Source organism: Trichechus manatus, unplaced genomic scaffold (genome assembly GCF_000243295.1).
Source record: "Trichechus manatus latirostris isolate Lorelei unplaced genomic scaffold, TriManLat1.0 scaffold00045, whole genome shotgun sequence".
Taxonomy (NCBI): Eukaryota; Metazoa; Chordata; class Mammalia; order Sirenia; family Trichechidae; genus Trichechus; species Trichechus manatus.
Window position 1 is genome coordinate 11,119,778 of NW_004443981.1, and position 23,683 is coordinate 11,143,460.

Sequence of the window (23,683 nt, forward strand, 5' to 3'; positions counted from 1 at the left end):
AAAAAAAAAAAAAAAAAAAAAAAAACCAGACTTGATGCTCGCCTGCTAACCAAAACCTCAGCAGTTCAAATCCACCAGCTGCTCCTTGGAAACCCTATAGGGCAGTTCTACTCTGTCCTACAGGGTCCCTATGAGTATGAGTCGCACCCACTAGGTGGATTCAACCTGCCAACCTTTCAGTTAGCAGCTGAGAGCTTCACTATTGCACCACCAGGGCACCTGCATACATATAACCACCAAAATATTCTTCATCAGGGCAATTCACTTGCGTAGCAGAAGACACACCTAAATAAACGTTTCAAAGTACTTTCGAACCTGAGCAATGACTGCCTTATTTCATTCATTCATTCATTCATAAATTAATCTAACCAACAATTAAGACATTCAAATGACACACATCAACACAAGGTCTTGGACTATTACAGGATCACTTTCAACAAATGAAACAGTATAGATAACTCTGTCTGTTGGAACTCAGCGTTCCATCACTCATTATCATTATGTACTGCTCATGACTCACATACCACCAATGGTCATCAATGCTCTGGGATTGGCCCCATTTTTCTTCATTCCCATCTAAACATTTTAACCGATTCACTCATGAATTAACTGACTCTAGTTATTAAATTTATCTTAGAGGACATACAAATCACCAACACCAAATCGGAATCTTTCACTAGCATTCATATCTCTATCCTAGTCTTAAAACATAGAGTTAATCATTGAGCTTGAGACCCTGTCATAAAATTCAATCATCTTCATTGCCACTATCCTTAAGGGTACAAAGCAGAAAAGATGGTAAAGTTTGTCTTCATTTATTAATCATAACATTCCAACTTTCATTATCCATGCATTTAAAAAATTATTGACTGGGGTGTTTATTTCCTTTTCCTTAAGATTACTAAACACAGCAAATGGGCCGCTAACTAAGAAAAGACCTTTGCCTATGATTAATACTGACTTTATGCCCTTAGCCAAAGAGATAACCCACTAAATTACAATGTTACTAAATAAAGGTCAGAGGATGCAATATATATTAGGCAAGTTTCTCCTACAATATGCACTTATGATTGGAAAAGGCTTCAAATTTTCCATTGTTATTTAAGAACCTATTACACATACTTCCTACTATACATATTTCCATTGATATTATTACAAGCAATATTCATTAATCATAAAAGGAGAAGCACCAGAGTAACGATATTACTAATATCTCTGTACAGAATCATTTCCCCCTGCGAGAAGGGAGAAGACGTCCCTTTCTGTTGCACTTCACAGTTGCTGAAATGATTATACATGATCCATGACTCAATGCCACAAGTGGTCATCATTGGCCCAGGACTGGCCCTGCTTATCGTCCTTCACAAAAACCCATTGTGGTTGACTACTTTCAAATATATAACAGAATACAGCATCTACACCCACTAGGACAAGATCGCTATTACTCACATTGATTCTCATGCTCTTAACTCATGGAGTCAATTGTACCGCACTTGACCATGGCAGAGATTAGTACCAGTCCAGGGCATCCATCCTGAGAGATACAAGGCAGAGAAGAGAGTAAAAATATTGAGGCATTATATACATTGATAGAGAGACTCTTCACATTTAATTCGTCATGCTCTTAGAAGACGATCAACCCTGGGTAATGTTGACTTCCTCTTCCCTTAAGAATGCTAACGATACCCAACATAACGCCTTGGATAAGATCATGGACTTTGAGTTTGTCCAAATCATCCTTAGCCAAAGAGGTAACCCCTCCCCACCCTGAAATACCATTCTTAAGGAACTTTGGGCTTTCAATATAAGCAAAGAGTATTCCTTGCCTTGCCATACATGTATAGAGTTGGACAGTGCTTCACCTTTACATTCTTATGAATTTAAATCTTTTCTATGGATACTTCCATTGATTTTTTTATAATATTCCAATCAAAATTCATTAGTCATTAAAGCAAAAGCACCAGATTCTTGAATATCTCTAACATCAGTCTTCACTAGCACTCCAACAACAGAAGGGGCTGCATGTCTCTTTTTGCAGGACCTCAGAGTTCCAGACACATATTCATCGTCCATGACTCAGACGCCACCAGTGGGCATCACTGGTCCAGGATTGGCTCTCTTTTCTTCATTTGCCTCACACATTCTTATTGGTGAATTCAGCAAATAACTGACACTCATGAGAAAAAATAGGACCTAAGAGGACAGACAAAGCACCCACCCCCAGACAGAATCTTTGACTGTTACTCACATCAGTGTCCACACTCCTAAAACCTAGAGCCAATCATTGAGCTGGTTATCCTAGTGGAAATTTCCATCACCATGCAGGCAACTGTCCTGAAGAGTACGAGGCAGGAAAGATGATAAAAGGCTTGACACATTAACTACATTGATCGGACTATTCCACCTTTCCTTATTCACGCATTCAAGAATTACTAACTGGGGTGGATGTTTACTTCTTCTCCCCTTAAGTATTTGAACAACAGAGCACAGGCCACCAACCAAGAAAAGAACACTGTAAGTTATACTGCCCATATGATCCTTGTCCAGGGAGGAACCACCCCCACCCTCCAGAATGACACCTTTTTTAAATAAGCTTAGGGTCTTCAATAAAAACTAAGAGTATTTCTGGCCTCACCATATGTGCTAATCATTGGACAAGGCTTCCACTTTTCTGATATTATTCATTTCATGATTCTTGTGGATTCTTCCACTGATTTTGAAAATGTCATAATCAATACTCTTTAGACATTAAGAGGGAAGCACCAGTCCAAGAAAATTGCTAATATCTGTCTACAGGACCATTTCCCACCAAGGGAAGGGATGAGATGTCCCTTTTCGTTGGACCTTAGAGTTCCAGACACATACTATTGATCGTCCATGACTCATTCGCCACCAGTGGTCATCACTGGTCCAGGACAGGCCTTGCTTTTCTTCCTTCACATTCACCTATTGTTATTCATTAAGACAAGATCTTTGACTGTTACTCACATCGATTCCCAAGATCCCAATGCATGGAGTCATTCATTCTGCATGTGACTCTGGCAGAAATCGAAATAAGCTTGGGGCATCCATCCTGAGGGGTGAAAGGAAGAACAGAGAAAACAAATATTGAAGCACTATCTTTATTGATCATGAGACTTTCCACCTTTCATTCATTGTGCCCTTAGGAGTTGATGGACCCTGGGTAATGCTGACTTTCTCTTCTTTTAAGAATGCTAACAATATCCCACATGCCACCACCAAATGCCACATTGAGTTTGACTGTCCAAATGATCCTTGGCCAAAGAGGTAACCACCACCCACCCAAAAATGATACTTTTCTTAAGGAATGTCAGGGTTTCTATATATGCAAAGAGTATTCCTTGCTTTGACATTGGCATTTAGAGTTGGACAATGCTTCCCCCTTTACATTCTTATGGATTTAAATACTTTTGATGGATTCTTTCATTGATTTTTAATAATATTCCAGTCAAAACTCATTAGTCATAAAAGGAGAAGCACCAGATCCTTGAATATCTCTCTAACATCTGTCTTCACTAGAACTCCAACAATGGGAGGGGACTACACATCTCTCTGTACTGGACCTCAGAGTTCCAGACACATACTATTCATCGTCCGTGAGTCAGATGCCACTGGTGGTGATCACTGGTCCAGGATTGGCCCTCTTTTTCTTCATTCACCTCCACACATTCTTATTGGTAAATTCAGCAATTAACTGACACCCAAGAGAAAAAATATTAGAGAGGACACACAAACCACCTGCACCAAGACAGGATCTTTGACTGTTACTCACACTGATGTCCATGCACCTGACACCTAGAGCCAACCATCGAGCTGGATACCCTGGCAGAAAAATCCATCACCTCAGGGTAAATCATCCTAAAGAGTACAAAGCAGAACATCTGATAAAAGGCTTGACACCTTAACTATATTGATCAGACCATTCTACCTTTTCTTATTCATGCATTTAGGTAATGACTGACTGAGGAAGATGTTGACTCTTTTTCCCCTTAAGGATTTGAACAACAGAGCACAGGCGGCTAACCAAGCAAAGAAGACTGGGTTTGAGTGATAGTATCTACCACATATGGTCCTTGGCCAGAGAAGAAACCACCTGGAATGACATCTTTTTTAAATGAGCTTCAGGGGCTTCAATAAGTAGTAACAGTATTTATGACAACACTATATGCATGTATCATTGGACAAGGCTTCTACATTTCTGCTCTTATTCATTTCACAAGTTCTTTGGATATTTCCATTTATTTTTCAAAATATTATAATAGACACTCTTTAGGTATGAAGAGGGAAGCTCAAGTCCAAGAAAATTGCTACTGTCTACAGGACCATTTCCCACAAAGAGAAGTGACGAGATGTCCCTTTGTGTTGGACTTAAGTGTTCCAGACATGTACTATTCATCATCCATGACTCAGAAGCCACCAGTGGTCATCACTGGTCCAGAACTGGCCCTGCTTTTCTTCCTTCACATACACCTATTGTTATTCATTAGGACAAGATCTTTGACTGTTACTCACATTGATTCACATGCTCCCAATGCTTGAAGTCAATCCTACCACACATGACACTAGCAGAAGTTAAAATCAGCCCAGGGCACCCATTCTGAGGGATAAAAGGCAAAACAGAAAATAAGAATATTAAGGCATGTTCTCCATTGATTGCAAGACTTTTCCGCTTTTATTCGTCACACTCTTAGGAGCTGATGGACCCAGGATAATGCTGACTTCCTCTTAGCCTAAGAATGCTATCAACATCCAACACGTCACCAAGGATAAGACATGGACTTTGAGTTTGACTGTCCAAATGACCCTTGGCCAAAGAGGTACCATCCCACCCCTAATTAATACTGTTCTTAATTAAGGAACACCGGGTTTTTGACATATGCTGAGTATTCCTTTTTTTTTGCTATTCACGTTTAAAGTTGGACTATGCTTCACCCTTTACATATAAATGGATTTAAATATATTTGATAGATATTTCCCTTAATTTTTAATAATATTCCAATCAAGCTCATTCGTCATAAAAGGAGAAGCACCAGATCCTTAAACATCTCTAACATCTGTCTTCAAGCACTTTCAACAATGGGAGGGGACTACACGTCTCTCTGTATTGGACCTCAGAGTTCCAGACACATACTATTCATCGTCCATGACTCAGACGCCACCGGTGGTGATCACTGGTCCAGGATTGGCCCTCTTTTTCTTCATTCACCTCCACACATTCTTATTGGTGAATTCAGCAATTAACTGACACCCATGAGAAAAAATATCAAAGAGGACACACAAACCACCTGCACCAAGATAGGATCTTTAACTGTTACTCACATTGATGTCCATGCTTCTAACACCTAAAGATGAATGTCAAGCTGGAGACCCTGGTGGAAAGTTCCATCACCTCTCAGGCAGCTGTCCTAAAGGGTACAAAGCACAGCAGATGACAAAAGCCTTGACACCATAACTGCAATTGATAGGACCATTCAACTTTTTGTTATTCATGCATTTAGGTAATTACTGACTGGGGTGGATGTTTACTTCTTTTCCCCTTGAGGATTCGAACAACATGGCACAAGCCCCTGACCAAAGAAAGAAAACTGACTATGACTCATACTGCCTATATGTATAGTCATTGGTCAGAGAGAGAACCCCCTGGAACAATACTTTTCTTAAACGAGCTTCATGGGTTTCAATAAATAGTAAGGGTTTATCATCGGACAAGGCTTCCACTTTTCCATTTTTATTAATTTCACGATTCTTGTGGAAACTTTCATTGATTTTTTTGAAATGTTATAATCAACATTCTTTAGGCATGAAGAAGTAAGCACCAGTCCAAAGAAATCGCTAATATCTGCCTACAGGACCCTTTCCCACCAAGGGAAAGGATGAGATGTCCCTTTGTGTCAGACATCAGAGTTCTAGACACATACAATTCACCTTCCATTACTCAGACACCACCTGTGGTCATCACTGGTCCAGGATTGGCCCTGCTTTTCTTCCTTCACATACACCTATTGTTATTCATTAAGACAAGATCTCTGACTGTTACTCACATCAATTGCCACGATCCCAACGCATGGCGTCAATCATACCACACGTGAACCTGGCAGAAATGGAAATCATCCTGGGCATCCATTCTGAGGGATACAAAGCAGAGTACAGAATACAAATATTGAGGAATTATCTCCACTGATCATGAGTCTTTCCACCTTTCATTCCTCATGCTGTTAGGAGATGATTGACCTTTGGTATTGTGGACCTCTTCTTCTTTTTAAGAATGCTAACAACATCCCACCACTGCTAAAGATAAGATCGTGGACTTTGAGTTAGACTGTCCAAATTATCCTCAGCCAAAGAAGTAAACCACCCCCCATCCCAAAATTATACTGTTCTTAAGGAACATTGGTCTTTTGATATATGCTAAGTGTATTCCTTGATTTGCCATGTGGACAATGCTTCATCGTTTACATCCTTATGAATTTAAATCTTTTTGATGGATACTTCAAATCATTTTTATAATATTCCAATCAAAACTCATTAGTGATAAAAGGAGAAGCACCAGATCCTCTAACATCTGTCTTCACTAGCACTTCCAACAATGGGAGGGTTCTCTGTGTTGGACCTCAGAGTTCCAGACACATACTAATCATCATCCATGACTCAGACGCCACCGGTAGTCATCACTGGTCCAGGATTGGCCCTTTTACTCTTCATTTGCATCCACACATTCTTATTGGCGAATTCATCAATTAACTGACACCCATGAGAAAAAATACCTAAGAGGATACACAAACCACCCAGACCAAGACAGGATCTTTGATGGTTAACTCACATCAGTGTCCATGCTCCTAACACCTACAGCTGACCGTTGAGCTGGAAACCCTGGTGGAAAGTTCCATCACCTCAGTGACCACTGTCCTGAAGAGTATAAAGCGTAGAAAATGATAAAAGGCTTGACACCTTAACTACATTGATTGGCTCATTACACCTTTCCTTATTAATGCATTTAGGCAATTATTGACTTGGGAAATGTTTACTTTTCTCCCCTTAAGTATTTGAACAACATGGCAAGGGCCACCCACCAAAGAAAGAATATGACCATGCGTTATACTGCCTATATGGTCCTTAGCCAGAGAGGGAACCCTCTGGAATGACACTTTTCTTAAGTGAGATTCAGGGATATCAATAAATAGTAAGAGTATCTCTGGCCTCCCCATAAGCATTTATCATTGTACCAGGCTTCCATTTTTCCATTTTTTATTTATTTCATGATATGTATACTTCCACTGATTTTCAAAAATGTTATCGTCATGCAGAGGGAAGCGCAAGTCCAAGAAAATCGCTACTGTCTGTTTATAGGATGATTTTTCACCATGGCAAGGAATGAGATGTCCCTTTGAGTTGGACCTCAGTGTTCCAGACACGTACTATTCATCATCCATGACTCAGATGCCACCAGTGGTCATCAATGGTCCAGTGTTGGCCCTGCTTTTCTTCCTTCACATACAGTTATTGTTATTACTTCATCAATTAAGTAATAATAATAACAAAATACCTAAGGGGACATACAACCTCCCCCCACTAAGACAGCATCATTGACTGTTACTCACATAGATTCCAACACTTCCAACTCATGAAGTCAATCGTACCGCATGTGACCCTGGCAGTAATTGAAATCAGCTCTGGGTTGTCCATCCTGTGGTGTACAAGCCAGAACAGAGGATACAAATATTGAGGCATTATTTTCTATGATCATGACTTTCCACCTTTCATTTGTCATGCTTTTAGGGGTTGACTGACCCTGAGTAATGTTGTCATCCTCTTCTCTTAATAATACTAACAACATCCAACATGTCACCACCAAGTATAAGATCATAGACTTTGAGTTGGACTGTCCAAGTGATCTTTGGTCAAAGGGATAACCACCTCCCACCCCTATTTGGTACATTCTTATGGAACTTTGGGCTTTTAATATTAATATATGAAAAGAGTATTCCATGCTCTGCCATATGCCTTTAGAGACAGAAGATGCTTCACTCTTTATATTCCTATGGATTTAAATATTTTGATGGCTACATCTATTGATTTTTTTAATAATATTTTAATCAAAACTAGCTTGAATATTCCTCACACCTGTGCATAGTATTATTTTCAACAGAGAGAAGAGACCAGGTCTTTCTTGTGTTGGACCTCAGACTTCCAGACACATACTGTTCATCGTCCATGACTCAGACATCACGCATTGTCATCACTGGTCCAGGTTTAGCCCTGATTTTCTTCATTCACATACACACATTACTGTTGACTACTTCACCAATTAAGTAATAATAATTTTTAATAAAACTAATACACATAATCTACTCCCATTAACATGATTTTTGACTGTTACTCACATCAATTCCCCCGCTTCTAATGCATGGCGTCAATGTACTGCACAGGATTCCTGTAGACACTGAAATCAGTCAGGACATCCATCCTGAGGGCTACAAGGCAGAACAGAGGATACAAATATTGAGAAATTATCACAGTTGATCGCGACTTTCCACCTTTCATTAGTCACGCATTTAGTGGATGATTGACCCTGGATAATGTTGAGTTCATCTTCTTTTAAGAATACTAACAATATCCAACATGCCACCGCCAAAGATAAGAACATTGACCGTGAGTTGGACTGTCTAAATGATCTTTGGCCAAAGAGGTAACCTCCTTGCTCCCCAAAATGTTACAGTTCTTAAGGAACGTTGGGTTTCAATATATGAGAAGAGTATTCCTTGCTTTGTCATATGTATTTAGACCTGAAATATGCTTCACCCTTTATATTTTATTGATTTAAATATTTTTGATGGATACTTCCATTGATTTTAATAATATTTTAATGGAAATTCATTAGTCATAAGAGGAGGAGCGCCAGATCCATGAAGATCTCTAACATTCATTATCATTTCCAACGATGTGCGCAACTCTCTGTGTTGGACCTCAGAGTTGCAGAAACATACTATTCATCGTCCGTGACTCAGACGCCACTGGTTGTCATCATTTGACCAGGATTGGCCCTCTGTACTTAAAATTTTCAACTTTTAAACACATGAAGAACCATCAACCCACCATCCTACTCAACAAATAGAATGCTGACAGTATCTTCCATCTGCTAATATGCTCCTCCCTCAATGAGTTTAAAAATTACTTCTGTATCCGTAAAGGAACGTTTAGATAACCTACAATGCAAATACAAAATGAAATATTAACCAACTATGAATATCAGTAAAACACGCCTTATTTCTTTAACGGACTTTCATTAGGGTAAACTGGATTCATCATATTCCTTTGCTTGAAAACAATCTAATCATTAGTCCATGCCTGGGTTTCTTTGCTTTTATTCTTCTTAAATAATACCGTAAACATCCATCACCAAACCACCCAAACCAAGAACTTAGGCAATTACTAACTTCAGCCTATGCACGCTATACCCCCGTAGGTAACAAGTAAAAACTTCATGACTGGAAATGATTAACTTGGCCCTCCTGTACTCATTCTGTGGCGTATAAAATCGATACTAGAAAGAAGAAACCATCCTAATTTTTTAAAATCAGTGTCAGGTGAACATTACTAGATCAATCGCAATCCTTGATATGTGGCAGATTTTTATCACTGGCCTCTAACTGCCCTATGAGTAGCTTGTATTTAGTTTTTAATAGTGATAAGTACCGTTGTCTCTATCACTAAAGGCAAGAATAAGAACTCTGTCTTTTATGAACAGCTGTCTATATGCTCCCCCACATAGATAAAAGTTTATATCTACTTGTAAATGGACTGCATGGAAATAGGATTAATCTAAATGCTTGCTCAGAGGACAGTCTCACCAATGGCCCATGGGTGCCCTTATTCACGTAGGTCTATATATGTCTGTATCTATGTATTTATGTACGGACTTCCTCATGGATCTATTTAATTATCTATTCACATTTCTAAAGAGAATGAACAAGGTAAACCAGCCAGAAATACAGAACTAAATTATAATACCTTACCCAAAGGTCTTTTCTCCATGTATGAACGGCAGTTATGTAGAACATGAAGATTCATGATCCTTCTTTCTTAGCACATGCGCCTCCCCTGTTGGGCCCTCTTTTGTTTAATTAGTGAGTCAATCCGTTATCTGTTTACATAACAGCTTTTTTTTAAGAAGAAAAACCACCAATTTACCCACTAACCAGACCAAGCCCATCGACTTATTGCATTCATCTGTCTATATGCTCCTCATCCAAACAAGTAATATGCTTCACCTATTTTTAATGGATTTCAATGCTTCAGAAATATTTTAAAAATAATTGTTGTTTCATTAAATACTCTCATAATAGGTTCTCTTCTTTCATTTATACATTAGTGTATTGATTTATTCACTGACACACTTCTAATAATACAATCACTATCCACAAGAGCTTTAAAAATCCATGCACGCTACTACATCTGTCTATAGACTCATTTCCCACAGCTTGAACAGGCTCTTATGATTGGGCTTCAGTGATACAGATAAGAATTAATAATAACCCTGTATCATATCATTCCTATTCTCGTCTTTGGTCTATGGAAGCCCTTTTTAACGTAATTGGTCTACATTTTAAGGATTTAACAACTATAATGAACAGCCTTAAACCCAACATCTCACTCAACATCTAGAACACTGTCATTATCCTCCATATTCCAATGTCCTCCTCCCTCAGGAACTAAACGTGCCTAGATCGTCATCAGCATAGGTATTTTTAAATCAGTTACAGCACTAACAAAAAATGAAATATTAAATAGCTGTAAAAATAAAATGTCTTCCACCATTTTAATAAATAAAATTCAGTTCTGCTGAAATGACTTGATTGTAATATTTGGCTCCTATCACATTTTACTCATTGATCCATGCAGGGCCTTTTTGGACTTCCTTCATGAGTGTACCCTCTATTCCTTTTATAGGCATGGTACACCCAATAACTAAGAAGAAGAAGAGCTCTGGATATTACTTAAGCTAGTCTGTTCCCTACCTACTCACAGAGGGCAGAGCCAACATCTTCATCATTAGAAAATAACTAAATCAGCTATTTTGTGTTAATCCACTGTGGGTCAAAGCATTTGTTAAAAAAGAATGAAACAATCTAGGTTTAAATATTTTTTTAATGGATGCGAGGTGAGAATTGGTCATATACTTTGGTCTACGGCACATTTTATCTTTGGCCCCAAAATGGTATGCCTTTTAAAGTTACTTATTCAACTATCAATTTTTTTAAAATAAACACCCTTAAGCCACCACCCACAACAAAACTAAGAACTGTGACTATTACAAACATTTGTCTGTGTGCTCCTGAGGCACTAAAGTAAAAGTCTAGATCTTTTTTTTAATGGAGCTCACTCGTGGATGAGTTGGTGGGCTTGAGTTGTTCTTACTGACTGATCAATTGATTGCTTCACTTGTGGATTAATTTATTATCTATTCATTTTTCTTCAAAAAAAGACAAAAGAACAATGTTTAAACCTACCAGCAACGCAGAAATGAAAGGTTATTAGGTGCTTTTCCTAGGTGTACATTATACAGTGTGGGAAGGGACTAGGTCATTTTTTCTTCATATTAAACATCAGCTGGGCAGAATTGCATTAATCATATTCTTTGTTTTATAACACAAGCTTTACCCACTTGTAAGTAATTGGTTGAGTTTGAATATTTTCATGCCTCCATTTATATTAATACAATCAATGTCACTTTATGTACCCAAACTTAACCAGAACACTGACTGTTATAACATCTGTCCAGAGTCGCACAACACACCAGATGCCTCATTACTCATTACTGTTTAAGGAACCTAGTGAACAGAATTGCATTAATCATAAACCTGTCACACAAAACCTTCTCAGCATACCCTTCTTTCATTTAGTTAACGGTTGCTAATTTATTTAATTATGTAAATTTTTGCCTTTTTTGTTATCAAAACAATCAGTAATCCCCCGCCAACTCAGAATAGGAACATTGATTAGAACACACGCCTGCTGATATGCTTCTTAACCAAAGGGATAGCAACCTTAAACTTTTTTTCAGTGGTTCTCAATGCTTCAGATCAGGAGTCCCTGAGTAATGGAAACGGTTATGCGCTCAGCTACTAGCTGAAAGGTTGGCGGATCAAATCCACCCAGAGGCGCCTCAGAAGACAGATCGGGCAATCTGCTTCTGAAAGGTCACAGCCCTGAAAACCCCATGGAGTAGTTCTACTCTGCACACATGGGGTGGCCGTGAATCAGAATCGACTCGATGGCAAACAACAGTGCTTCAGATATTGTGGTAGACAGCTTCCAAGATTGCTCCAAATGAGCCTCACTTGACAGTCACAACCTTGTAAAATCCACTCCCCTTGAGTGGAGGCTGGACCTCTTTTAAACAATAAGATAAGGCAAAAGTGATGGAATGTAACACCCAAGATTCGACTGCAAAAGACTGTAACCGATGTCCACCTTGCCTGCCCTCTCTTCACTCGGAGGAAGCCAGCTGCCAGGTTGTGAAATGCCCTCAGGAGAGGCCCACACTCTAAGGAACTAACGGTAGCCTCCAGCCAATAGCCCCCAAGGAACTACATCCTGCCAACAACTAAGTGAGCCTGGAAGCAGACCCTTCCTCTGTCAAGTCTTGAGTTGACTGCAGCCTCAATCAACACCTTGATTGCAAACTCATGTGAGACCATGAGTCAAAGCACCCCCTAAGTAATGCCCAGATCCTTGACCCACGGGAACAGTGTGGGAATTTGTTACATGGCAATAGATGATTACTACAGATATACATTAATAATAATCCTTGTTTCATTAACTAGTCTCATAACTGCCCCATGATTTTCTTTTTTCACCTATTTATTTTTCTGATATAATTATTTATTCACTGAAGGAGCCCTGGTGGCGCAATGGATAAGCACTTGGCTGCTACCCGAAAGGATGGAGGTTCGACCCCACCCAGCTGCTTCATGGGAGAAAGACCTGGCAATCTGCTTCTGTAAAGATTACAGCCTAGAAAGCCCTATGGGGCACTTCCAGGCTGTCACATGGGGTCGCTATGGGTTGGAATCGACTCAACACCACACAACAACGTTGATTCACTTAATAGAATCACTTTCAATGAATCACAGCCCCCCAAAATAAGATTCTGGAATATTCCTAGCATTTATCTAAGGTTCGCATCCTAAGAGGGACTAGACTGCTCTCTTTTTATAATGGACTTCACTAATGCATATCTGGATTCATCCTAATCCTTGGTTCATAGCCAGCGCAAACCCACCCTTGGTCCATGCTTACTATTCTTCATTCAGTTATACATTTGTTTATACTTTCATTGATTCACTAATAGTATAATCAATGTTTGTGAATCACAAAAACTCAAAAACAAGAGGCTAGACTCTGAAAACATCTATCCACAGATATTTCTCAGAGAGGAGTTAGATAATCCCCTTCGCAGATGGGTGAGTCAATCATCGTCCTTGCTTCATACCAGTTCCATACTGTTCATTGGCCAATGCTTGATCCTCTTTCATTTATTTTATCCGTATCTCAAAGACATGACAACAATCAACAACGGACCCACCATTTTATTCTGTACTTAAAACACTGACAATATCTTACATCTTCTAAAGTGATTCTCCCTCACATTGACTACATCTTTCTACACAGAGGGAGGTTTAAATCAACTGTGACTCAAAAATAAAATGGAGTAATTAAGTAACTGTGGAAAATGAATTAAACAGTCTCGCTTGTTTCTTCTTAATTGTCCACAGGTGTGTTAAACTGGTTTGCACATGACCCTCATTTATTTTATTTGCCTATGTAGCAATTTATTCCTTTTTAATAATAGAGTTAACACCCATGACAAATCGTCGAATCAGAAACAATTACTTTGACTATTACTTACATAGGTTTCTACCCTCCGTATTCAAAAAGATAACAGCCAGGATCCTCCTCATTAGAGAATGATTTAATTAGCTATGGTGCATCTGTGGAATACAAAGAAACGTAAAAATAAGTAGGTAGGTAGATAGACGGATAAGATAAAATACGTTTTTTAAAACTGAGTTCAAGTCAACAGTAATTGATTAGGAATAACCTTTTGTGCTTATTATATCTTGTATTTTAAACTTGAATGTCATACCTATCTATTAATCAATTAAGTATCTAATTTAAATACTATAACAAAAACCTTTGAAACTAATACCAGACAAAAGAAAAAGAACTATGACTATTACCCACATCCACTTATGAGCCCCTACCCAGTGAGGAGAGCTAGATCTTCCTTCTAGATGAATCTTACTTGGGAAGAATTCGATTAATCAGAATCGTAGATACAAGCACATTCTCAGCAACTGTCCACGCATGTCCCACCTGTATGTATGTATATATGTATGTATGTAGTTACTAAAAAAAAAAAAAACCCAAACCCACTGTCGTTGAATTGATTCCAACTCCTAGTGACCCCACAGGACACAGCAGAACTGTTCCATAGGGTTTCCAAGGCTGTAAATCTTTACAGAAGCAGACTGCGACATCCTTCTCCCACAGAGCGACTTGTGGGTTCGAACTGCCGAACTCTCAGTCAGCAGCCCAGCACTTAATCACTGTACCAGCAGGGCTCCTGATGTGTGTATGTATGTAGTTATCTTATGTATGTATGTATGTAGTTACTTTATGCGTGTGTGTAGGTGGTTACTGTATGTATGTATGTCATTACTGTATGCATTTTGTAGTTATTTATGTATGCATTACGTAGTTACTATATGTATGTATGCAGTTACTGTATTATGTATGTCATTACTTTATGTATGCATGTATGTGTGTATGTGTGGTTACTTTATGTATGTCTGTATATATGTATATATCTAGTTACTGTATGTATGTACAGTTACTTTATGTATGTATGTAATTACGTTACGTATTATGTATATAGGTAGACGCTGTACGTATGTATGTGGTTATTCTATATGCATATGTATGTAGTTAGTGTATGTATATGTGTATGTAGTTCCTTTATGTGTGTCTATATTATGGAGTTACTTTATATGTATGTGTGTACATAGTTACTTTATGGATGTATGTGTGCGTAGCTACTTTATGGATGTATGTGTGTGTGTACTTTATGGATATATGTGTATTTGTAGTGCTTTTATGTGTTACGTATATAGTTACTCTAAGGGTGTACGTGTGTGTAGTTAACTTTATGTACGTAGTTACTTAATGTATGTACGTGTGTAGTTACTTTATGTACGTATGTAGGTAGGTAATTACTTCATGTATGTATGTAGTTACTTTATGGCTGTCTATATGGATATAGTTACTTTATATGTGATGTGGGTAGTAACTTATGTTTGTACATATATACTTATATATGCATGTGGTTACTTTATGTATGTATGTTAGTTCTGGTGGCATAGTGGTTAAGAGCTCAGCTGCTAACCCAAAGGTCGGCAGTTCAAATCCACCAGCCACTCCTTGGAAACTCTATGGGGCAGTTCTACTATGTCCCATAGAGTCACTATGTGTTGGTATTGACTCAATGGCAACAAGTTTTTGGTTTATGTATGTGGTTACTTTACGGATATAAGTATGTATGCAGCTACGTATAGAGTAATTTAATTATTTTATTACATTTTTAAGGAAATTGTCAAGGTTAAATATACCAAAAAAACAAGGGAAAGCCAATCTAAATACATGCACCATTCCAAAAATGTATAAGAACCTAGATTTGTGTTCTTTATTTGGAGAGCAGTTGGGTAGAACTGGATTAATCACTATCCTTTTCCATAGCACATGCTCCTCATTGCTCCATGCTTTGCATTCTTTTAAGTAATTGATTGAGATATGAGCTTATTCTTTCACACATTCATAACACTACCATTAATATCTGTGTACCTACAGAGACTGGACACTATGAATGTATGTCCATATGCTCATTAAGCACAGAAAAAAGATCAGGTCTTTTTTTTTCTTTCTTTTTTTTTTTTTTAATTAAAACTTAGTGAAGATCATTGGATTAATTATAATTGGCCATGTGACATTCTCGATTGAGATATATACATATAAGTCCTCCCTCAATTAGGTAGTTATTTAATCAATAATTAATTTAAGGACATGTTTTACCCTTTTCTTAATAAAACAAAAACCCAACATCTAAATACTAACCCAGAACAACAACAAAACTCTTCCATCCATCTATCTAAATGCTCCTTACTCAACATGGTCAGCTTTGATTAATTTACTTTACTGGAACTCAGTGCTTCAAAAATGTATTAGTAAAGATTCTTATTGCCTTACGTACTCTCGTATTTGGACTAGGAATAGCCCATTTTGTCTTTATTCATTTATATATTTCTTTATTTAGTCATGTGCTGATTACCTAAAAATAATACAATCCATACTCAAGGGCAACAGAAGACCAAGAACAAACTCCTGAATATTTTTAACTCTTGGAATATGTTCATTTTCCATAGATAGGATAAATAAGACCTCAGAGTTATAGGGTTTAATCAAAATCCTTGATTCAGACACCCCAGGGTACTCATCATTGGTCCAGGCTAAGCAATCCTTTTCTTCATTTATACCTTTGTTTATTGATTCAGTCAGTGATTCAGTAACAGTAATAAAATCAACACTCATGAATTTTTTAAAAAGTACAAGATTATTGAATATGGCCAAGATCTGTTTATAAGCTCTTTTTCCATAGAGCTAGTAGACTAAATCTCTTTTTGCAATGGCCCTCAGTGATGAATATGTGGATCAATCAACATCCTTGCTTCATACCCTTCCCATATTCATCACTGGCCCAAGCTTATTCCTCTTTTCTTTAGTTTGTCCGTATTATAAAGATGGTAAAATAAGCACCCATAAACCAATAGCTTCATTCCCGACTATGTTCCTATATGCTCCTCCCTCAGCAAAGAAGAGTCCAATAAAACTTTCTGTGATGATGGAAATGTTCTATAGCTTCACTGTCCAGTACGATTGCCATTAGTCATATGTTGCTACTAAGTGCTTGAAAGGTGACTAGTGCAATTGAGGAACTAAATGTTAAAATTTTACTTAAATTTAAATAATTTAAATTTAAATGGCCATATATGGCTAGTGGTGACAACATTGGACAGTGCAACGCTAGATTTTAATACTGGAGAAATGTTTAAATCCAATGCAGTGCAAAAATTAGGTGGATAATTAATCAGCTTCAAAAATGACAAAATGCTCTCCATCTTATTTTTAACCACAATTATGCTGAATTGTATGAATCATAATCTTTGGTTCATAACACATTCCTATCATTGGTCTATGCATGGCTTAATTTAAATAACTCAGTCAACACTAATGAAAAATTCACTCAAATGGAGAAATTTTGAGTGTTACTTACTTCGGTCTTTAGGCTCCTTACTCACGAAGATAATAGCCTAGATCTTAATCAGCAGAAATTCATTAAATCAGTCATGGTCTTCATTCTGTGGAGTCAAATGCCAGTTTTCAAAAGAATACACAGTCTAGATTTAGATTCATTTAAAGCACATTAGTTGTATGGTACCAGATTAATCCGAAAATTGATTCAAGTACCATATTCATCTTGACCCAAGAATGGCACATTTTTTAAATTTATTGACCTATTTAATTATTAATTTAAATTATATAATGAACACCTTTGCATTCACCACTCAAAAAGGAGAACTAAGACTATTACAAATATCTGTCTATAGACCCATATCTACATAGGCAAGAGCCTAAATAATTTTTTAATAGACTCAACTTGTGCAGAAATAGGTACATTTAAATTTATAACTCATGGCATATTCTTACAAACAGTTCATGCTTGACCTACCTATCTATTAATTTAATCACACATTGTTTTATTATTCATTTATAGGATGACTAACTGAATAATTTAATCATATATTCACATATATTAAGAAAAATACACACACACACACACACACAATGGTAAAGTCATGAACAACCTAGAATGGAGATGCTCTTTGCATGCAAGTGTCTATATGCCAGTACCTACACTGGGAAGAGAGAGACAGTAGTGTAGACAAAGATTACTCATGATTCTTGCTTCAAAACACATCCTTTTCATTAGAGCATGCTTTTCTCTCTTTTGAAAAAAGTGATTGCTATAAGAATTTACTCATTCATTCACACCCAACAATTCTTCAATATCTGGGAATTAACACTGGACAAGAACCTTGAATAATGTTGATACGCCTCCATATGTCCATTACATTAACCAAAGAGATTTAAAAAACTAGATCCTTTTGCTTGTTTTTAATAAAACTCAGTGAATAGAGATGGATTAATAATAATAACTCTTTTCATAAGGCACTCCTCAAGACGAAGCAGGCTCATTCTTTTTTCCAATTAAGTAACTAATTAATCAATTATTTATTTATGTAATATATTCCTTTTCTAAGTAAAATCAAACAACCATGAAGCAAACACCTATTTCAAATAATAATATGGAATCATATATATGTCCATCTACAAGCTCCTCCCAGAAAGAGGTAATAGCCTTTATCAATATATATTTTACTGGAACTCAGTGCTACAAAAATGTATTAATAACAATCCATGTCTTATTACATACCCTCATAATTGGCCCATAAACATCCCTCTTTATATTCACTCATTGGTATGTTTCTTTATTTATTAGTACATTGATTCACTTATAAAAACTCAGGCTATAACCATAAACTCTGAACGTCCATGATCAAGATACATGAATATTTTCAACTTCTGCTATAATCTCATTTCCATAGAGCGAAAAAAGCAGGTATGTCTTTATAATGGACCTTGGAATTGCAGATAAGGTTTAATCAAAATTCTTGATTCAGACAACATCCAATCTCATCAATGGTCCAGGCATGGCACTTTTTTTCTTCATTCATGTATACCTTCCCTTTCTATGAATCACAAACTCCCGACAACAAGACCTTTGACATGACCATGTCTATCTCTAGACTCATTTCCCACAGCTTTGAGGTAGATCTCAGTGTTACACATGTGGAATCGTCAATAAAACCCCTTTTGTACCAGTGTCATCATTATTAATAATCCATGATTGGGCTAAAACCAAAAAACAAACCCATTGCTGTCGAGTCAATTCTGACTCATAACGACCCTATAGAACAGAGTAGAACTTCCCCATAGGGTTTCCAAGGAGTGACTGGTGGATTTGAACTGCTGACCTTTTGGTTAGCAGCCGTAGCTCTTAACCACTCACAATGGCATCCAACAACTAGAAGACACACAGTATGTTCCACCTTCCAACAGCTTCCTTAAACAGTTAACAGCCTGGATCTCTAAACATTATGGGAATATTTAAATCAACTGTGGCCCAAACATGATATGGAATATCAAATTCTGAAAATGAATTCTGTGCCTTCCATATTTTGTCTTTTTTTTCAATGGATCTCAGTTGTGCTGAAATAAGTTAACCCTCCTCCTTAGTCCATGTAACACAGTTACCACCTACTGGCCCATACTCTGTGTTCTTGAATTCTATTTATGCATATACGGCCTTTTCTTCCATTGAAATAGAGTCGAGCCTCTTTACTCATGGATTCTGTAGGTGCAAATTTGTTTATGGGCTAAAACATATTTGTAATCCCAAAATCAATACTTACCCAGCTTTAGCAGTCATTCAGGGACGGCGCATGTGCAGAGCGGTGAAAAATGAGAGCCGCCCGAGGCGCGAGGTCCCAGCTGAGCACAGACAAGGCTGGTTTGGTATTCCTTCACCCAGTGTTCACGGGGAGTCTATAGAACCTAACCACCATGACTAACAAGACTCCACTGTACATCAGCGACCACACATGAGCAGGCACACAAACCAAGAACAGAAACTTTGATCATTACTAACGTTGGTGGGCTGTGCTGCTTATCCCCAGAAGTAACACCTGAGAGACTCATTACTGGAAAATGATGGAATTCATAGCAGTGTGTTTGTTCTGCGAGAAAAAGCAGAGTTTTAAAAAGAATGAACAGTGTAAGTTTAGATGTTATAAAAAAAAAAAACAGAAGTTAGTTCTGCCTTACTAGACTGGCCATGAGCACTGGGGTCATGTTACAGACTCATCCTCGGCCCAAAGATGGCATCCTTTTCGTGTACTAACTTACTCAATTTTTAGTGTGAAAAAATGCAGTGAACACCTTTTAATCTATCGTCTAACACAAGATGATGGACTGGTATCTGTATATCCCCCTATCAAATAGCAAAAAGCCAGGCAATTTTTTAATGAACAAAACTTCCACAAAATGGGATGAATTTAAATCCTTGTTTCATGACACAATCAACCAAAGGGCCACACTGTACTTCATGTATTTATTTATTCATTCGTTTATTTATTTACTTTTCGCCCTTGTTGTTGTTAGATGCCTTCGAGTCAATTCCAACTCATAGCGATCCATGTGGCAGAGTAGAACTTCCCCATAGGGTTTCCTAAGCTGTAATCTTTATGGAAGCAGATAGCCAGGTCCTTCTTCCACAGAGCCACTGGGTGGGGCCGAACGGCCAACGTTTCAGTTATTGGCTGAGTGCTTAAATGCTGCACCACCAGGGCTCCTTTTATGACCCTTAGAATAATTTAATCATCTGCTCTTTCTTTATAAAGAAAACACAACGTGGTGAAGCCCCCTGCTACCCAAACTAAACACTATTGCCTTCAAGTGCCTATGTCAGCACTTTCTGTGATGATGGAACATCTGACAAAGTGCAGATGTTCTCTAGCAGCACTGCCCAGGAGGGTAGCCACCAGCCACATGAGGACTGGAATATGGCTGGTGTGAATGAAGAACTGGATTTTTATTTTTAACCAGTTTTAATTTTAATGTTAATAGCTAGATATGGCGAGAGGGTGAGCACCCTATGAACCTTACCTAAAGGAGGGCCCTGGGGCTTTTCAGGTTTAAATAACTTCTAGAGGGTCCATACCATGGTTTCTTCTTATTTAAATATGGGATTAAATTATGAAATTCTTCTTTCACTCACTTATAATAATAGCACCAACATTTGTGAGCCCTAAGGACATTGAGCAAGGAACCCGAGAAACACTAATATCCACCCACTTCTTATTACTCAGGAATCACCAACAAAATGCCTCTACGTTTTTCTATGCAGGTAAAAGTCAGTGAACACAAGAGGGTTCGTGTTTATTACGTTCACATCCTCACTGTTTGTCCACGCTCAGGCCTTTTCCAGGTTTTCCAACAACTATCTAATCATTATTAATTTGATTTTTAACTATATTAAATTATTATGCTATAATAATATTGTTAACTTATTTATTTCATCGAGTCATTATTGACTATATTAAATTGTTATTATTTACACAAAATATTACTGTATTAAGTGCATTATTTAGTCATTATTGACTATATTAAATTGTTATTATTTACACGAAATATTACCGTATTAAATGCATTATTTAGTTACGTAAACAAGCAACCAGCAACTCTCCACCCACCAGGAATGACGATACTGATGCTCACACCTATCTCCCTGTATGTTCCTTACCCTAAGGAAGAGTGGCCCTATTCTATTTCTTTTCCTTGAACTCCAAACTTCAGAGATGCGTTCATAATAACGCTTGATTTATTAGCTTCTCTCATAATTAGGTGAGATATGTCCCTCTTCGTCTTTATTTATTTGTGCATTCATTTACATATAACAATACAATTCATATTTATGAACAACAAAAGACCAAGAACATGACCCTTCAAGGTTTCTAACTTCCTCTCCAAGCACATTTCCCACAGAAGTCATCACTAGGTCCCTGTTGCAATGGACCTCAGAGTTACAGACAGGGTCTAATCAAAATATGTTATTCAGATGCCCCACACGTACTCATCATTGATCCATATGTAGTATTCTACACCTTTATTCAATTATATTATCCTTGATTTATTCACTGAATCACTAATAGTAAAATAATCAATACCCATGAATCAGGAAAAAAGAAAAAAATACTGCAAGATACTTGAAGATATGAGTGTCTCTGTGGAAGCTCACTTCCCACCGAGCTAGAGGATTAGATCTCATTGTGCAATGCACCTACCTCAGTGCTGCACATGGGAAGGAATCAGCGCCCCGGCATCTCAACTACTCCACATTAGTTACTGGGCCATGCTTGGACGTCTTTCATTTAACTTATCCATATTTGAAAGATGGTATATTAAGCAACCATGAGAATACCATCTTACACCACAACGAAGGCAAAGACAAAAACCAAAGCCATTGCTAATGCATAGTAACCCTATAGGACATAGGCTTTCCAAGGAGCGGCTGGTGGATTTGAACTGCCAACCCTTTTGGTTAGCAGCTGAGCTCTTAACCACTGCGCCACCAGGGCTCCAGGTAAAGATAAGACCTTCATTTTCTTATGGAAGAAATCCACATGTTAACCCCTCAATGGGTCAACAGTCCAGAAGAGTATCAGTGGAGAAATATTTAAATCCACTGTGGTGCAAAAACAAAAAAAAATTAGAAAATGGAGTAGTAAAACGTTGTGAAAATGACTAAAATGCCTCCATCTTTCTGTCCTAGTTGTGCTGAATTGGATGAATCGTAATTCTTAATTCATAACACATTTCCCTCACTGGTCAATCCATGATCATTTTGAATTGTTGAAGATTCAAAATTCGTTGAAGTAAGTCAATGAAACTTATCAACAAATCTCTTCCCCCACCCCACCTCACAAGCAATAACATGAACTTTGATGATTACTTACACTGAACTCTTGTCTCCTTACCCCAAGAAGGAGCAAGCGAGATCTTCACCAGGAGATGCTAGTGAAATCAGTTACGGGGTATTCATTCTGGGGAGGAAAAAGCAGACTTTAAAAAGAATCAAATGGCTTACATTTGGCTTTTTAAAATAAACCACAGTTGTGCAGGAATCAATTAGCCATAAGCCTCGGTTCATGTCATGTTTTCCACATTTGGAAAGAGAGAGCACTACTTTATATTTATTGACTTATATCATTTTTGTTTTAAGTAATTTAATAAACACTATTGAATCTATCAGTAAGCACAAGAAAAAGAAGTATAAGTAGTGGAAACATCTGTCTGTACTTGCTACGCATATAACAGCCAAGAAGCCAAGATCATCTTTTTTACTGGACTTTATTGGTTCAGAATCAGACACATAGAGATTCAATTCATGGCACAATCTCACCAATGGTCCAAGCTTGATCCTACTTAATCTATTTATTGATTCACTCACAAACTGATTTATTTAATGACTCGTGGAATAATAAAACCACACCTTCATGTTCTTTTCAAATAAATTCAAAAAGCTTGAACAGCAAAACAGAACTGAAAACTACTCACAAATGTTTATACGGTGTAACTGGAAAGGCCTAGAACCTTTGTCTTCCTATGGGTATTAAATGTGCAAAATACTATTATCTTTATATCCAGTTACACGCTGCACATTGGTGGATTGTTTGCTGACTTTTTAAAAAGCTGACTGAGATACAAATTGATTCATTTGTCCACCTACCATCACACTTAAATATCTTGAGCCCACAGATGCTGGATAAGTAATGTGAATAACATTTGCATTTGTCCTAATGTCATTACCCAAAAGAATAGCACACTGGCTCCTTTTATGTCGATTTGCTTAAGTAAAATTCCATAAAAA

General features: G+C 37.6%; 14 non-coding genes and 1 pseudogene across 14 annotated transcripts; all 15 read right to left on the bottom strand.

Annotated features, from left to right (window-relative positions):
• Window positions 1-467: 467 nt before the first annotated feature.
• Window positions 468-547, bottom strand: LOC111820661 (uncharacterized; annotated as a pseudogene).
• Window positions 548-1,265: 718 nt separating this feature from the next.
• LOC111820660 (small nucleolar RNA SNORD113/SNORD114 family) lies at window positions 1,266-1,338 on the bottom strand. The gene has a single exon (XR_002824190.1). It is a non-coding gene; the product is annotated as a small nucleolar RNA SNORD113/SNORD114 family (small nucleolar RNA).
• Window positions 1,339-2,035: 697 nt separating this feature from the next.
• LOC111820645 (small nucleolar RNA SNORD113/SNORD114 family) lies at window positions 2,036-2,107 on the bottom strand. The gene has a single exon (XR_002824176.1). It is a non-coding gene; the product is annotated as a small nucleolar RNA SNORD113/SNORD114 family (small nucleolar RNA).
• Window positions 2,108-2,838: 731 nt separating this feature from the next.
• Window positions 2,839-2,913, bottom strand: LOC111820647 (small nucleolar RNA SNORD113/SNORD114 family). Its single transcript, XR_002824178.1, has one exon. It is a non-coding gene; the product is annotated as a small nucleolar RNA SNORD113/SNORD114 family (small nucleolar RNA).
• A 665-nt stretch (window positions 2,914-3,578) lies between these two features.
• On the bottom strand, window positions 3,579-3,653 carry LOC111820649 (small nucleolar RNA SNORD113/SNORD114 family). The gene has a single exon (XR_002824180.1). It is a non-coding gene; the product is annotated as a small nucleolar RNA SNORD113/SNORD114 family (small nucleolar RNA).
• Window positions 3,654-4,383: 730 nt separating this feature from the next.
• Window positions 4,384-4,458, bottom strand: LOC111820646 (small nucleolar RNA SNORD113/SNORD114 family). The gene has a single exon (XR_002824177.1). It is a non-coding gene; the product is annotated as a small nucleolar RNA SNORD113/SNORD114 family (small nucleolar RNA).
• A 667-nt stretch (window positions 4,459-5,125) lies between these two features.
• LOC111820644 (small nucleolar RNA SNORD113/SNORD114 family) lies at window positions 5,126-5,200 on the bottom strand. Its single transcript, XR_002824175.1, has one exon. It is a non-coding gene; the product is annotated as a small nucleolar RNA SNORD113/SNORD114 family (small nucleolar RNA).
• Window positions 5,201-5,912: 712 nt separating this feature from the next.
• Window positions 5,913-5,987, bottom strand: LOC111820652 (small nucleolar RNA SNORD113/SNORD114 family). Its single transcript, XR_002824183.1, has one exon. It is a non-coding gene; the product is annotated as a small nucleolar RNA SNORD113/SNORD114 family (small nucleolar RNA).
• Window positions 5,988-6,625: 638 nt separating this feature from the next.
• Window positions 6,626-6,700, bottom strand: LOC111820669 (small nucleolar RNA SNORD113/SNORD114 family). The gene has a single exon (XR_002824198.1). It is a non-coding gene; the product is annotated as a small nucleolar RNA SNORD113/SNORD114 family (small nucleolar RNA).
• A 710-nt stretch (window positions 6,701-7,410) lies between these two features.
• Window positions 7,411-7,485, bottom strand: LOC111820670 (small nucleolar RNA SNORD113/SNORD114 family). The gene has a single exon (XR_002824199.1). It is a non-coding gene; the product is annotated as a small nucleolar RNA SNORD113/SNORD114 family (small nucleolar RNA).
• Window positions 7,486-8,193: 708 nt separating this feature from the next.
• Window positions 8,194-8,268, bottom strand: LOC111820648 (small nucleolar RNA SNORD113/SNORD114 family). The gene has a single exon (XR_002824179.1). It is a non-coding gene; the product is annotated as a small nucleolar RNA SNORD113/SNORD114 family (small nucleolar RNA).
• Window positions 8,269-8,978: 710 nt separating this feature from the next.
• On the bottom strand, window positions 8,979-9,053 carry LOC111820650 (small nucleolar RNA SNORD113/SNORD114 family). The gene has a single exon (XR_002824181.1). It is a non-coding gene; the product is annotated as a small nucleolar RNA SNORD113/SNORD114 family (small nucleolar RNA).
• Window positions 9,054-16,509: 7,456 nt separating this feature from the next.
• Window positions 16,510-16,581, bottom strand: LOC111820658 (small nucleolar RNA SNORD113/SNORD114 family). The gene has a single exon (XR_002824188.1). It is a non-coding gene; the product is annotated as a small nucleolar RNA SNORD113/SNORD114 family (small nucleolar RNA).
• A 2,246-nt stretch (window positions 16,582-18,827) lies between these two features.
• Window positions 18,828-18,902, bottom strand: LOC111820657 (small nucleolar RNA SNORD113/SNORD114 family). Its single transcript, XR_002824187.1, has one exon. It is a non-coding gene; the product is annotated as a small nucleolar RNA SNORD113/SNORD114 family (small nucleolar RNA).
• A 2,921-nt stretch (window positions 18,903-21,823) lies between these two features.
• Window positions 21,824-21,900, bottom strand: LOC111820651 (small nucleolar RNA SNORD113/SNORD114 family). Its single transcript, XR_002824182.1, has one exon. It is a non-coding gene; the product is annotated as a small nucleolar RNA SNORD113/SNORD114 family (small nucleolar RNA).
• Between the last annotated feature and the right edge of the window lie 1,783 nt (window positions 21,901-23,683).